This window comes from Pongo pygmaeus, chromosome 8, assembly GCF_028885625.2.
Source record: "Pongo pygmaeus isolate AG05252 chromosome 8, NHGRI_mPonPyg2-v2.0_pri, whole genome shotgun sequence".
Taxonomy (NCBI): Eukaryota; Metazoa; Chordata; class Mammalia; order Primates; family Hominidae; genus Pongo; species Pongo pygmaeus.
Window position 1 is genome coordinate 48,183,707 of NC_072381.2, and position 13,281 is coordinate 48,196,987.

A 13,281-nucleotide genomic window follows, 5' to 3' on the forward strand; every position below is an offset into this window, starting at 1 on the left:
TCTGAAAGAGATGGGAAAATTTTGAGAACACTTCTGATTTGTGTTTCCAATAAACTTCAAATGAGCATTTCTTCCATGAAATTCGAGTAGAGAACCATAAAGAAAAAAAAAAAACAGGGTAGGGAAGGCTGTGAGAAGATTTAAAAAATGTTCATTTCAGAAATGGAAACGGGGAAGGGGAGAGCAAAATGGACCTTTCAGTAAAAAAGGTTTTATAAGAGAGAAGTCAAATTTGACATAACAGAAGTCAGAGGAAGAGGATAAGAGAACATTAATTAGAGAAAATATAGGAAAAGCATGGGCTGAGATATATTTAATTTATAAATATTAGGCATTCCAGAGAAAGAACCTCCAAAAGTGGAGCTATCATTAAAGAACTATTTGGTGGAAATTTTCCCAAGCTAAAGAAAGACTTTTCAGAAATCTAGACAAAATAATGAAGGGCTTTTGTTGCCTAGATTTACCCTGATAATTTATTTCAATTTCAAGAAAAAAAAAAAAAAACAAATTCAGTGAGGGTCAAGGTGATACAACTTGGTTCCTGTTTCTTTGTAACACGAAGAGAATGATCATCAGTTGCAGAAATGTGACCAAGAAAAGTATGGTGACCCACATGGGGTTTCCAGATAAAATGCAGGATGCCCAGGCAATATTGGGGGCATTCTTATACCAGAAGCGTTATTTCATGTTTATCTGAAATTTAAATTGAAGTGTCTGTCCTGCATTCTCTCATTTTGGCTCCCCTAGCTGCCATGGGGACATTGAGATCCCAGTGCAGAAGAGCTGCGTCCTCTTGTGAACTTGAGAAGTTCAGACCCCACGTGAGGGTCTGGACAGACAACAGCCACAAAAAAATGCAAACAAGAAACATCTTAGTGAGTCATTTTTAAGCCAATTGAGTGAGGAATCAAAATATCAAATCCAAAAATGGAGAATTCATGATATAAAATACTAATAAAAATAAACAAATAACCTCTTCCCCCAAAACAAACATAAACTATAGAACAAAATTAATGTAATTCTCAATAGGACATTAAAACACAACAAGAATGCCAAAAATAATTTCCAAAAGAGGACACATGGTTAAAAATGTTAATTAAGTGGTAGTTATCTAGTTCAAATTACCTACTGTATCACTGAAAATTGGGAATTGAATGGCCAGAAGACAAGATGTAAAAGTGGAGTATATTCCTCATATCACACAGAGAAGGATCAATTTATATTGTCTTTTCTTTTTTTTTTTTTCCCTGAAGAGGGGTCTTGCTCTTTTGCCCAAACTGAAGTGCAGTGGTGCAATCACAGCTTACTGTAACTTTGAACTCCTGGGCTCAAGTGATCCTCCTGCCTCAGCCTCTCAAAGCACTGGGATTGCAGGTGTGGGCCACTATGCCAGGCCTATTTTTGATAATGAAAATTAGAGAAAGTAGATTCCAGTGCATTCTTATTAAATGTCATTACTAACAGAATGAAAATAGTAGATGTGAGTTCCAAATCACAAGGGAAAAGTCAGGTTAAAAAAGTAACCTCAATATAAAAGGTGTATTAAAAATGACCATAAAACAAAATAGCAGAAATAAAATTAAGCATATAAATCATGTTAATAAAATGATCAGGATGAACTCTTATTTTGAATCACAGACTCACATTTGGTTAAGAGTAAAATCTAAATACTGCATTAGTGTACCCAGTTAATCCAAAATATTGAAAATAAGGCAGTGGGCAATGATATAGTGAATGAATCCAAACAAAAAGAGACAGGAGTGTGAATATGAACAAGAGACAAGGTGGAACTCAAGGCCAAAACAGCTAAAAGAAAAAATCCACAATGAAAGAATGACAATTTTGCACACTTCTATAGTGATTTAAAAAAAGCATCAAATGTAATTAACAAAAGTTTTAGCAATAAAAAAGAAAATAAGGGAAGCACCGTTGTTGTAGTAATGTTAACAAACTTGTGTTGCAACAAATCACATGGACAACAACCAATAAGTGAGTAGAGGATTCAAACCATGTCATGTATTTGTATTGCACAAATGGATAATGTGTTTTTCCAAATATACTTAGAACATTGATCTACAAATTGATCATAAAAACATCTTAACACATTTCCCAACTACCAGTTAAAATTTGCACTAGTGCCTAGTTTTTGGTTGTGTTATAAAACACCCATGTTTTACAACATGTTTTACATGTTGTAAACACCCATGTTTTACAACATGGTGTTTGTAATCCTCACAAACATCATGTTTGTGAGGGATCCTCACAATGATGCTATTGTTATCATAAAATATTGACTGAGAGCCTGCAACGCACATGTGCCCCTTCAGGGTGGCATAGATGGCAAGCCCAGGGAGGCCACTGACATGCATTCAAGAGAAAAGAAAAGAAGCCGGGCTTTGGTCCGTTGTGAATATACCATTTCCTGACTCCCAAGCATTGGTTCATCATCCAGCTGGCAATTGTTGAGCCTCAGCCAATGGTGGAACCAAAATCTATCTGGAGTAATTTCCATTTCCAACAGGAGAGTGACTTTCACTGACTCTTACTCTCCATTTGGATTTCAGGCATAAATGCTTCATGGTGGAGTGAGAATGGCTCGCTGTGGAAGGGTCATGTTTTAGAAGGAGTGATCTTCATTGTGAAGTCTAAACTGTTCTGGAAATATAAGCTTTCAAACCCAGGTAGGCAGGTTTCATTTTAAGCAACATTGCAGGATCACAGGATAATTATTGGTTTATAAGGTGATTCTTCACTGTACAAAGTATCTTAAATACTAAACATGCTGATGTGTTGCAAATTTGATTAGGTTTTCACAAGACTTCTCTAGAATGCATTTATGTGTACCTATGAGGAAAAATTATTGACTCTCTTACCAGGGCTGCCAACAGGGTCTAAAATGAGACCACACAGCTCTCCTTGACAGGAGTGGTGTGCTTAAAGACAAAGTCACCTGCAAGGTTAATAAATTGTTTTTAATAAGTAGATAATGGAGAAAAAGCGTGAAAATGTTTCCTTCAATATGTGGCATGGGCTCCATTCTAATGTGATTTGACGGTGAGTTTGTATTTTTAAGGAGCTGGACTCCTTGGCTATCCTCATCCAGGTTTGCAGAATCTGACGAAGAATGGTGTTGAACAGCTCCTCAGCCATAAGGCCCCTGAAGTTGTCAGAGCCCCACTTGTCCTGTCCTGGGTCACCCTGCCTGTCACAGAATGGAGTCCAGTTCACATACTCCCCGTCTATACCTAGTTCCATACATACACAATCTTATCGTGAGCTCCTTTTAATTTAAACACTTACATCAGTTATTTACAGCTGCATGATTTCATTCCACATGGTGGTGATATTTTTTTGTCCAAATATGGACTCATTGGATGGTCATAAATAAAGCAATCTGGGTGTAGGAAATGGAGTATCCTTCCCCCAGGGTCATTCCAGGGGAGGCAGGGAAGGAAGCAGAGCTTCGCTATTTCGGGAAAGCTGATGGACGCTTCGGCTCCGAGGCTGGCTGGGAAGGCCCATAGCTAGGCGGCAGCTGCCCTCAATCTCACAGCTTTAATGAAGGAGGGCTGCCGGATTTACATTGTTTAAACACTTAACGAAATTAGCTATGAAAAGAAGGATGGGAGGAGCCCTGGGTAGTGGGGGAATTTAGGCCTTCTGTCTTCACACACTTTACACACACACACATACACACACACACAGTGATTTTCCTAAGAGGCTGCCAGGAGGAACTGGCAAGAAATTATGTGCCTCTTTACAACAAGATTAAAAGCAACAACAGTGATAAAAATGCCTGCTTTGGAAAGCTGTGCCTGGCAGGGGCTGGTCAGGACTTTGGCGCTCTGGGCCCATGGGCTGCGCTGATTTGGAGCCGACTCTGGATCAGCAGGGTGAGCGGCTGGCCTACGGCAGTGGATCTGAAACCTAAGGATGAGATCCCAGGGGCTTCAGTGCCAGGAATGGAAACACTGGGATAGAGATGGGAGCTTGAAGGCCCAGCCTTCTGAGGCTCTTTCAAATTATTCCTGGTCTACTAGATTTTTAGTTTGGCTCTAGTGGTTAGAACAGAATTATGTCTAAGAATGTTAAACATTGACTGTTTCTCAAGCTGGGGTGATCTCTAGTGGATGGCCACAGAGCTCTGTCATTGAACCTATTCTCTTCAACATTTTAATCAATGGGGTTGAATGGCATCATGGAAGACATACTTACCTAACATTCCAGTAAGAAATATAAAAGCGCATATGAAATAGAAAACAAAATAATGAGTGGAAATAAATGTGAAAAAATCATAAATTGAGCTGAGATCAACAAGGTGAAGCTTGCAGGAGTAAATGGAAGATTCTAAAATTAGATTCCAGAAATCTGTTTCATAAGCACAATATAGGAGAACCCTAGCTGGGTGGATACGACACATCAGAAAACCCTCTGTGGTTCTGGTTAAATGAGGAAAAATCATTGACTGTCCTATCAGGGCTGCCAACAGGGTATAAAATGAAGAGACGATGTCTCTCCTTGACAGGAGTGGTGTGCTTAAAGACAAAGTCACCTGCAAGTTTAGTAGATTGCTTTTAATAAGTAGATAATGGAGAAAAAGCATGAAAATATTTCCCTCAATATGTGACATGGGCTCCATTCTAATCTGACTCCATGGTGACTTTGCAATTTTAAGGAACTAAGCTCAAGGCGAGCCCCACAGAGCCAGGACTTGCTCCCTTGAAAAGCCCCAGCGGATCTGAATTGCCTCTGAGGGGAGAGACGCCCCAGGCCATTGCTACAGCACTGCTAGTGCCATGGCTTTCTGAAGTAACAGGTGGACACTGTTTAGTCCTCTTTAAGAAACAGGATTGACTCTTTCCCCTAAATGATGTCATGAAGCATCTTTAATGAACAGGATTTATTTCTCACAGTTCTGGGGGCTGAGAAGTCCCAGACCAAGGCACCAGCAGTTTAGTGTCTGGTGAGAGCCTGCTTCCGCATTCATAGACAGCACCTTCTCATTGTGGCCTCATATGGCAGGAAAAGCATGAGAGAGCTCTCTGGGATCTCTCAGGGCACTCATCTCATCACGGGTTGCCACTGTCATGATCTCATTTAAACCTAATTACTTCCCAAAGATCCCATCTGCAAATACCATCACACTGGGGGTTAGGTTTCAACATATGGATTCTGGGGGGACAAACAGTCCATGGCACTGTCCTGTAGCCCCTGAGTCAGCACCCTGTGCCCTGGGCATTTCTCCTCTAAGGTCCACATCACCTGGCACACTTTACCACCATGAGCCTACCCTGTGTTTCCTGGGGATCCGCCATCTCCTTGGGTCATCATTGCCCCTCCTTGTCATTCTCCTCTATTGGCTGTTTCAGAACTCAGAGGCCCATTATTACCATGGGGCTATTGTTACATCTTCCTGGCTGGTCTCTCCTCTTTCCCAGCATCTCCTGCTTCTCCCTCTGCTGGAATAATGACTTTGGTGGGTATGAATTTAATCACCTCAGCCCCACTTAGCATCTTTGGCTGACTCTCAAGGTTGCAGCCCAGGTTCTGACCCTGGCCTTTGCCCACGTTTCCTGCCCTGACCCCATCTCTCTGTTTGTGCTCACCCTCCCAGCCCTCATTGCTTTTCCAGTACTGGTTCCTCCAGGCTGCTTGCTTGATGCTCCAGTTCTTCCTTTTTCTTCCTCTCTGCCTGGGGAACCTCTCGCATCTTTCAAGGTCAGGATGAGAGGCTCTGCCTCAATATGTCGCAGTACTTCTGCCTCCTTGAAAATTAATTGCTTTTTCTTGGGATTCTAAAGGTTTCTTGGCCATTTCTCTGTAGAAACAAATCCTGAATTTGAGTTCCAATTCTGTCCCATACTTGCTGGTGACTCTGGGCAAGTCCTGACAGGCCCTGGGCAACTTGGCCTGTCAGAATCCCTGTGTCTTTGTGTAGAAAGTCAGAATAGTAGTGGTTACCTCCGTGCTGTGGATGGAATTGTGTTCCCCCAATTCATATGTGAAGTTCTTACCCCTAGTGTGATAGTATTTGGAGATGAGGCCTTTGGGGAGGTGATTAGATTTAGGTGAAGGACTTAAGGGTGGATCCTCATGATGAGGTTAGTGTCCTTATATGAAGAGACACCAGAGAGCTTGCTCACTCTGCCATGTGAAGACATAGCACATAGGCAGCTGTCTACAAGCTAAGGAGAGAAGTCTCACTGGGAACCAACCCTGCTGGAACCTTGATTTTAGACTTTCAGTCTCCAGAACCATGAAAAAACAAATCACCCTTGTTGAAGCAACCCAGTCTGTGGTATTTTGTTATGAAAGCCTGAGTTGCTAAGACACTTGGCAATTGTCATGAGGTTTAAATATGATTCCATAAGCTGTACTCTGTGGGATGACCCTGGCAATCCATAACCCACACACCAATGGAACTGGCACATACTGGGGGTCTCAAGTTATTACTGCTGTTATTCTCATTATTATTTTAGGCAATTGCACGAATCTGTTTTCTCTCCTATCTTGCTAGCTCTTTGAAGATAGCAACTAGTCTTATCCATTTTTCTATAACCCAGAACTAGTCTAGAGTTTGGCACATAACAGTTGCCTAATGAATATCTGCTACATGAATAAATAAGCTTATATTTTAATATAATATGCTGTTCATTACAGAAAGGCCATCAACGTAATGAAGTAGCTTACAGGTGATACAAATAATGAGCAATAATTAATTATGTGCTTTGGGCCACTTTTCATGCAGTACTGAATTCTCACAGGAAGTCTCACACGAAGACACTGCTAACTCCACTTTCAGAGAGAAACACTGAGGCTCGGAGCTAAACTAACTCGCCTCAGAGCCCACATCCTGGACTTGAGCCTCAGGGTGTCGCACGCCAAAGCCTGTCCTCTTCACCCCAGCTTCCTGGGCATTGGAACGGATCCACAGTGTCAGATATGCAGTGGGAATGGCCCCCATTCCAAGCCACTTCCTGACCTGATGGCAGCACCCTGCTAGTCCTCACATTGGAGCCCTGGAGAAGCCGGGTTCCTTAACCCAGATTTGAATCAATAGCCCCATACCTGGTATGCACATCCAGGCCAAGTGTGGCTGAATGGGGAGCATCTGTTCTGGAGAAGGCCACCCTCATGGGCTCCTCTGCTTCCTGTCCCTTCGGGCACTGATTTATGGCATGCAGCAGGGAAGGGCCTGAGCTTGAGCCCTGACCATCGTTATCATCACCATCCTCGTTCCAGTGCAGTGAAGAACATTTTGAAGGTACAGAAGAAGGTCTTCTTTCTGAATGAAGCTCCTTGCATGATTCAGGGATCTTCCTCTTGAAGGCACCAATCATTTTGACTTTAATGCATGCACTCTGACTTACTTGTGGTGATCTCTCCTGGAAATACATGGAAAAATGAAAAATAGGCTAACTGGCGAGATTTCTTAAATACCAGTTTGTATGGCTGTGTTAACCTGAATGATTAAATATAGAATTGTTTTTTAAGTTACACATTGTGGGTTTGTGTTTTCCTCATTAATATCAATTGGTTCATTTATTTCTGCTTGCTCTGAAGCCACAGAGTTCAACAGAACTGCCTGTGTGTATGCTGCATCTACTGAATATATTTCTTAATATCCTTTTTATGTATGTCATTTTTGTTAAGTTCTTGAACCAGAACTGAAAAAAAGATTAAAACGTCATCTATTTACAAAACTTTTTTGATGTTTTGGTAACAGAACAATTTTGCACTTAAAGTTCCCACTTCAGATGTTATTCTTTCTATTTTATTTTTTATTTTTTATTATACTTTAAGTTCTAGGGCACATGTGCACAGTGTGCAGGATTGTTATATATGTATACATGTGCCATGTTGGTTTGGTGCATCCATTAACTCATCATTTACATTAGGTATTTCTCCTAATGCTCTCCCTCCCCCATACCCCATCCGATGACAGGCCCCTGTGTGTGATGTTCCCCGCCCTGTGTCCAAGTGTTCTCATTGTTCAATTTCCACCTATGAGTGAGAACATGCAGTGTTTGGTTTTCTGTCCTTGAAATAGTTTGCTCAGAATGATGGTTTCCAGCTTCATCCATGTTGCTACAAAGGACATGAACTCATCCTTTTTTATGGCTGCGTAGTATTCCCTGGTGTATATGTGTCACATTTTCTTAACCCAGTCTATCACTGATGGACATTTGGGTTGGTTCCAAGTCTTTGCTATTGTGAATAGTGTCACAATAAACATACGTGTGCATGTGTCTTTATAGCAGCATGATTTATAATCCTTTGGGTATATACCCAGGAATGGGATTGCTGGGTCAAATGATATTTCTAGTTCTAGGTCCTTGAGGAATCGCCACACTGTCTTCCACAATGGTTGAACTAGTTTACACTCCCACCAACAGTGTAAAAGTGTTCCTATTTCTCCACATCCTCTCCAACACCTGTTGTTTCCTGACTTTTTAATGATCGCCATTCTAACTGGTGTGAAATGGTATCTCATTGTGGTTTTGATTTGCATTTCTCTGATGACCTGTGATGATGAGCATTTTTTCATGTGTCTGTTGGCTGCATAAATGTCTTCTTTTGAGAAGTGTCTGTTCATATCCTTTGCCCACTTTTTCATGGGGTTGTTTGACTTTTTCTTGTAAATTTATTTAAGTTCTTTGTAGATTCTGGATATTAGCCCTTTGTCAGATGGGTAGATTGCAAAAATTTTCTCCCATTCTGTAGGTTGCCTGTTCACTCTGATAGTGGTTTCTTTTGCTGTGCAGAAGCTCTTTAGTTTAATTAGATCCCATTTGCCTATTTTGGTTTTTATTGCCATTGCTTTTGGTGTTTTAGTCATGAAGTCCTTGCCCATGCCTATGTCCTGAATGGTATTGCCTAGGTTTTCTTCTAGGGTTTTCATGGTTTTAGGTCTAACATGTAAGTCTTTAATCCATCTTGAATTAATTTTTGTATAAGGTGTAAGGAAGGGATCCAGTTTCAGCTTTCTACATATGGCTAGCCAGTTTTCCAAGCACCATTTATTGAACAGGGAATCCTTTCCCATTTCTTGTTCTTGTCAGGTTTGTTAAAGATCAGATGGTTGTAGATGTGTGGTGTTATTTCTGGGGCCTCTGTTGTGTTCCATTGATCTATATCTCTGTTTTGGTACCAGTACCATGCTGTTTTGGTTATTGTAGCCTTGTAGTACAGTTTGAAGTCAGGTAGTGTGATGCCTCCAGCTTTGTTCTTTTTGCTTAGGATTGTCTTGGCAATGTGGGCTCTTTCTTGGTTCCACATGAGCTTTAAAGTAGTTTTTTCCAATTCTGTGAAGAAAGTCATTGGTAGCTTGATGGGGATGGCATTGAATCTATAAATTACCTTGGGCAGTATGGCCATTTTCACGATATTGATTCTTCCTATCCATGAGCATGGAATGTTCTTCCATTTGTTTGTGTCCTCTTTTATTTCATTGAACAGTGGTTTGTAGTCCTCCTTGAAGAGGTCCCTCACATCCCTTTTAAGGTGGATTCCTAGGTATTCTCTTTGAAGCAATTGAGAATGGGAGTTCACTCATGATTTGGCTCTCTGTTTGTCTGTTATTGGTGTATAAGAATGCTTGTGATTTTTGCACATTGATTTTTGTATCCTGAGGCTTTGCTGAAGTTACTTATCAGCTAAAGGAGATTTTGGGCTGAGATGATGGGGTTTTCTAAATACACAATTATGTCATCTGTAAACAGGGACAATTTGACTTCCTCTTTTCCTATTTGAATACCCTTTACTTTTTTCTCTTGCCTGATTGCCCTGGCCAGAACTTCCAACACTATGTTGAATAGGAGTGGTGAGAGAGGGCATCCCTGTCTTGTGCCAGTTTTCAAAGATAATGCTTCCAGTTTTTGCCCATTCAGTATGATACTGGCTGTGGGTTTGTCATAAATAGCTCTTATTATTTTGAGATACGTTCCATCAATGCTTATTTTATTGAGAGTTTTCAGCACGAAGGGCTGTTGGAAGGCCTTTTCTGCATCTATTGAAATAATCATGTGGTTTTTGTCGTTGGCTCTGTTTATGTGATGGATTATGTTTATTGATTTGCATATGTTGAACCAGCCTTGCATCCCAGGGATGATCATGGTGGATAAGCTTTTTGATGCACTGCTGGATTCGGTTTGCCAGTATTTCATTGAGGATTTTTGCATCAATGTTCATCAGAGATATTGGTCTAAAATTCCCTTTTTTGGTTGTGTCTCTGCCAGGCTTTGGTATCAGGATGATGCTGGCCTCATAAATTGAGTTAGGGAGGATTCCCTCTTTTTCTATTGATTGGGATAGTTTCAGAAGGAATGGTACCAGCTCCTCTTTGTACCTCTGGTAGAATTTGTCTGTGAATCTGTCTGGTCCTGGACTTTTTTTGGTTGGTAGGCTATTAATTATTGCCTCAATTTCAGAGCCTGTTATTGGTCTATTCAGCAATTCAACTTCTTCCTGGTTTAGTCTTGGGAGGGTGTATGTGTCGAGGAATTTATCCATTTCTTCTAGATTTTCTAGTTTATGTGTTTAGAGGTGTTTATAGTATTCTCTGATGGTAGTTTGTATTTCTGTGGGATTGGTGGTGATATCCCCTTTATCATTTTTTATTGCATCTATTTGATTCTTCTCTCTTCTTTATTAGTCTTGCTAATGGTCTATCAATTTTGTTGATCCTTTCAAAAAACCAGCTCCTGCATTCATTGATTTTTTGAAGGGTTTTTTGTATCTCTATCTCCTTCAGTTCTGCTCTGATCCTAGTTATTTCTTGCTTTCTGCTAGCTTTTGAATGTGTTTGCTCTTGCTTCTCTAGTTCTTTTAATTGTGATGTTAGGGTGTCAATTTTAGATCTTTCCTGCTTTCTCTTGTGGGCATTTAGTGCTATAAATTTCCCTCTGCACACTGCTTTAAATGTGTCCCAGAGATTCTGGTATGTTGTGTCTTTGTTCTCATTGGTTTCAAAGAACATCTTTATTTCTGCCTTCATTTCATTATTTACTCAGTAGTCATTCAGGAGCAGGTTGTTCAGTTTCCATGTAGTTGAGCAGTTTTGAGTGAGTATCTTAATCCTGAGTTCTAATTTGATTGCACTGTGGTCTGAGAGATTGTTGTGATTTCTGTTTTCTTACATTTGCTGAGGAGTGCTTTACTTCCAAATATATGGTCATTTTTGGAATAAGTGTGATGTGGTGCTGGGAAGAATGTATATTCTGTTGATTTGGGGTGTAGAGTTCTGTAGATGTCTATTAGGTTTGCTTGGTGCAGAGCTGAGTTCAAGTCCTGGATATCCTTGTTAACCTTCTGCCTCGTTGATCTGTCTAATGTTGACAGTGGGGTGTTAAATTCTCCCATTATTATTGTTTGGGAGTCTAAGTCTCTTTGTAGGTCTCTAAGGACTTGCTTTATGAATCTGGGTGCTCCTGTATTGGGTGCATATATATTTAGGATAGTTAGTTCTTCTTGTTGAATTGATCCCTTTACTATTATGTAATGGCCTTCTTTGTCTCTTTTGATCTTTGTTGGTTTAAAGTCTGTTTTATCAGAGACTAGGATTGCAACCCCTGCCTTTTTTTGTTTTCCATTTGCTTGGTAGATCGTCCTCCATCCCTTTATTTTGAACCTATGTGTGTCTCTGCATGTGAGATGGGTCTCCTAAATACAGCAGACTGATGGGTCTTGACTCTTTATCCAATTTGCCAGCCTGTGTCTTTTAATTGGAGCATTGAGCCCATTTACATTTAAAGTTAATCTTGTTATGTGTGAATTTGATCCTGTCATTATGATGTTAGCTGGTTATTTTGCTCGTTAGTTGACACAGTTTCTTCCTAGCCTCGATGGTCTTTACAATTCGGCATGATTTTGCAGCGGCTGGTACCGGTTGTTCCTTTCCAGGGTTAAGTGCTTCGTTCAGGAGCTCTTGTAGGGCAGGCCTGGTGGTGACAAAATCTCTCAACATTTGCTTCTCTGTAAAGGATTTTATTTCTCCTTCACTCATGAAGCTTAGTTTGGCTTGATGTGAAATTCTGGGTTGAAAATTCTTTTCTTTAAGAATGTTGAATATTGGCCCCCACTCTTTTCTGGCTTGTAGGGTTTCTGCCAAGAGATCCACTGTTAGTCTGATGGGCTTCCCTTTGTGGGTAACCCGGCCTTTCTCTCTGGCTACCTTTAACATTTTTTCCTTCATTTCAACCTTGGCGAATCTGACAATTATGTGTCTTGGCATTGCTCTTCTTGAGGAGTATCTTTGTGGCATTCTCTGTATTTCCTGAATTTGAATGTTGGCCCGCCTTGCTAGGTTGTGGAGTTCTCCTGGATAATAACCTGAACAGTGTTTTCCAACTTGGTTCCATTCTCCCTGTCACTTTCAGGTACACCAGTCAAACGTAGATTTGATCTTTTCACGTAGTCCCATATTTCTTGGAGGCTTTGTTCATTTCTTTTTACTCTTTTTTCTCTAACCTTGTTTTCTTGCTTCATTTCATGAATTTGATCTTCAATCACTGATATACTTTCTTTCACTTGATCGAATTGGCTACTGAAGCTTGTGTATGTGTCACATAGTTCTCGTGGCATGGTTTTCATCTTCATCAGGTCATCTAAGGTCTTCTCTACACTGTTTATTCTAGGTAGTCATTTGTCTAATCTTTTTTCAAGGTTTTTAGCTTCCTTGCGATGGGTTCAAACATCATCCTTTAGGTCAGAAAAGTTTGTTATTAACAACTTTCTGAAGCCTACTTCTGTCAACTCATCAAAGTCATTCTCCATCCAGCTTTGTTCCGTTGCTGGCGAGGAGCTGCAATCCTTTGGAGGAGGAGGGGCACTCTGGTTTTTAGAATTTTCAGATTTTCTGCTCTGGTTTCTCCCCATTTTTGTGGTTTTATCTACCTTTGGTCTTTGATGATGGTGAGCTACGGATGGGATTTTGGTGTGTATGTCCTTTTTGTTGATGTTGATACTACTCCTTTCTGTTTGTTAGTTTTCCTTCTAACAGTTCCCTCAGCTGCAGGTCTGTTGGAGTTTGCTGGACATCCACTCCAGACCCTGTTTGCCTGGGTATCACCAGTGGAGGCTGCAGAACAGCAAACATTGCAGAACAGCAAATATTGCTGCCTGATCCTTCCTCTGGGAGCTTTGTCTCAGAGGGGCACCCGGCTGTATGAGGTGTCAGTCAGCCCCTCTACTGGGAGGTGTCTCCAAGTTAGGCTACACGGTGGTCAGGGACCCACTTGAGGAGGCAGTCTGTCCGTTCTCAGAGCTCAAACACTGCTGGGA

The 13,281-nt window shown here is 40.8% G+C and overlaps 1 long non-coding RNA gene across 1 annotated transcript; it reads left to right on the top strand.

The window, feature by feature from the left end:
• The first annotated feature begins 5,399 nt into the window (after positions 1–5,399).
• On the top strand, positions 5,400–7,497 carry LOC134740151 (uncharacterized). Its single transcript, XR_010127412.1, has 2 exons — positions 5,400–5,476; positions 6,749–7,497. It is a non-coding gene; the product is annotated as an uncharacterized LOC134740151 (long non-coding RNA).
• The last annotated feature ends 5,784 nt before the right edge of the window (positions 7,498–13,281 follow it).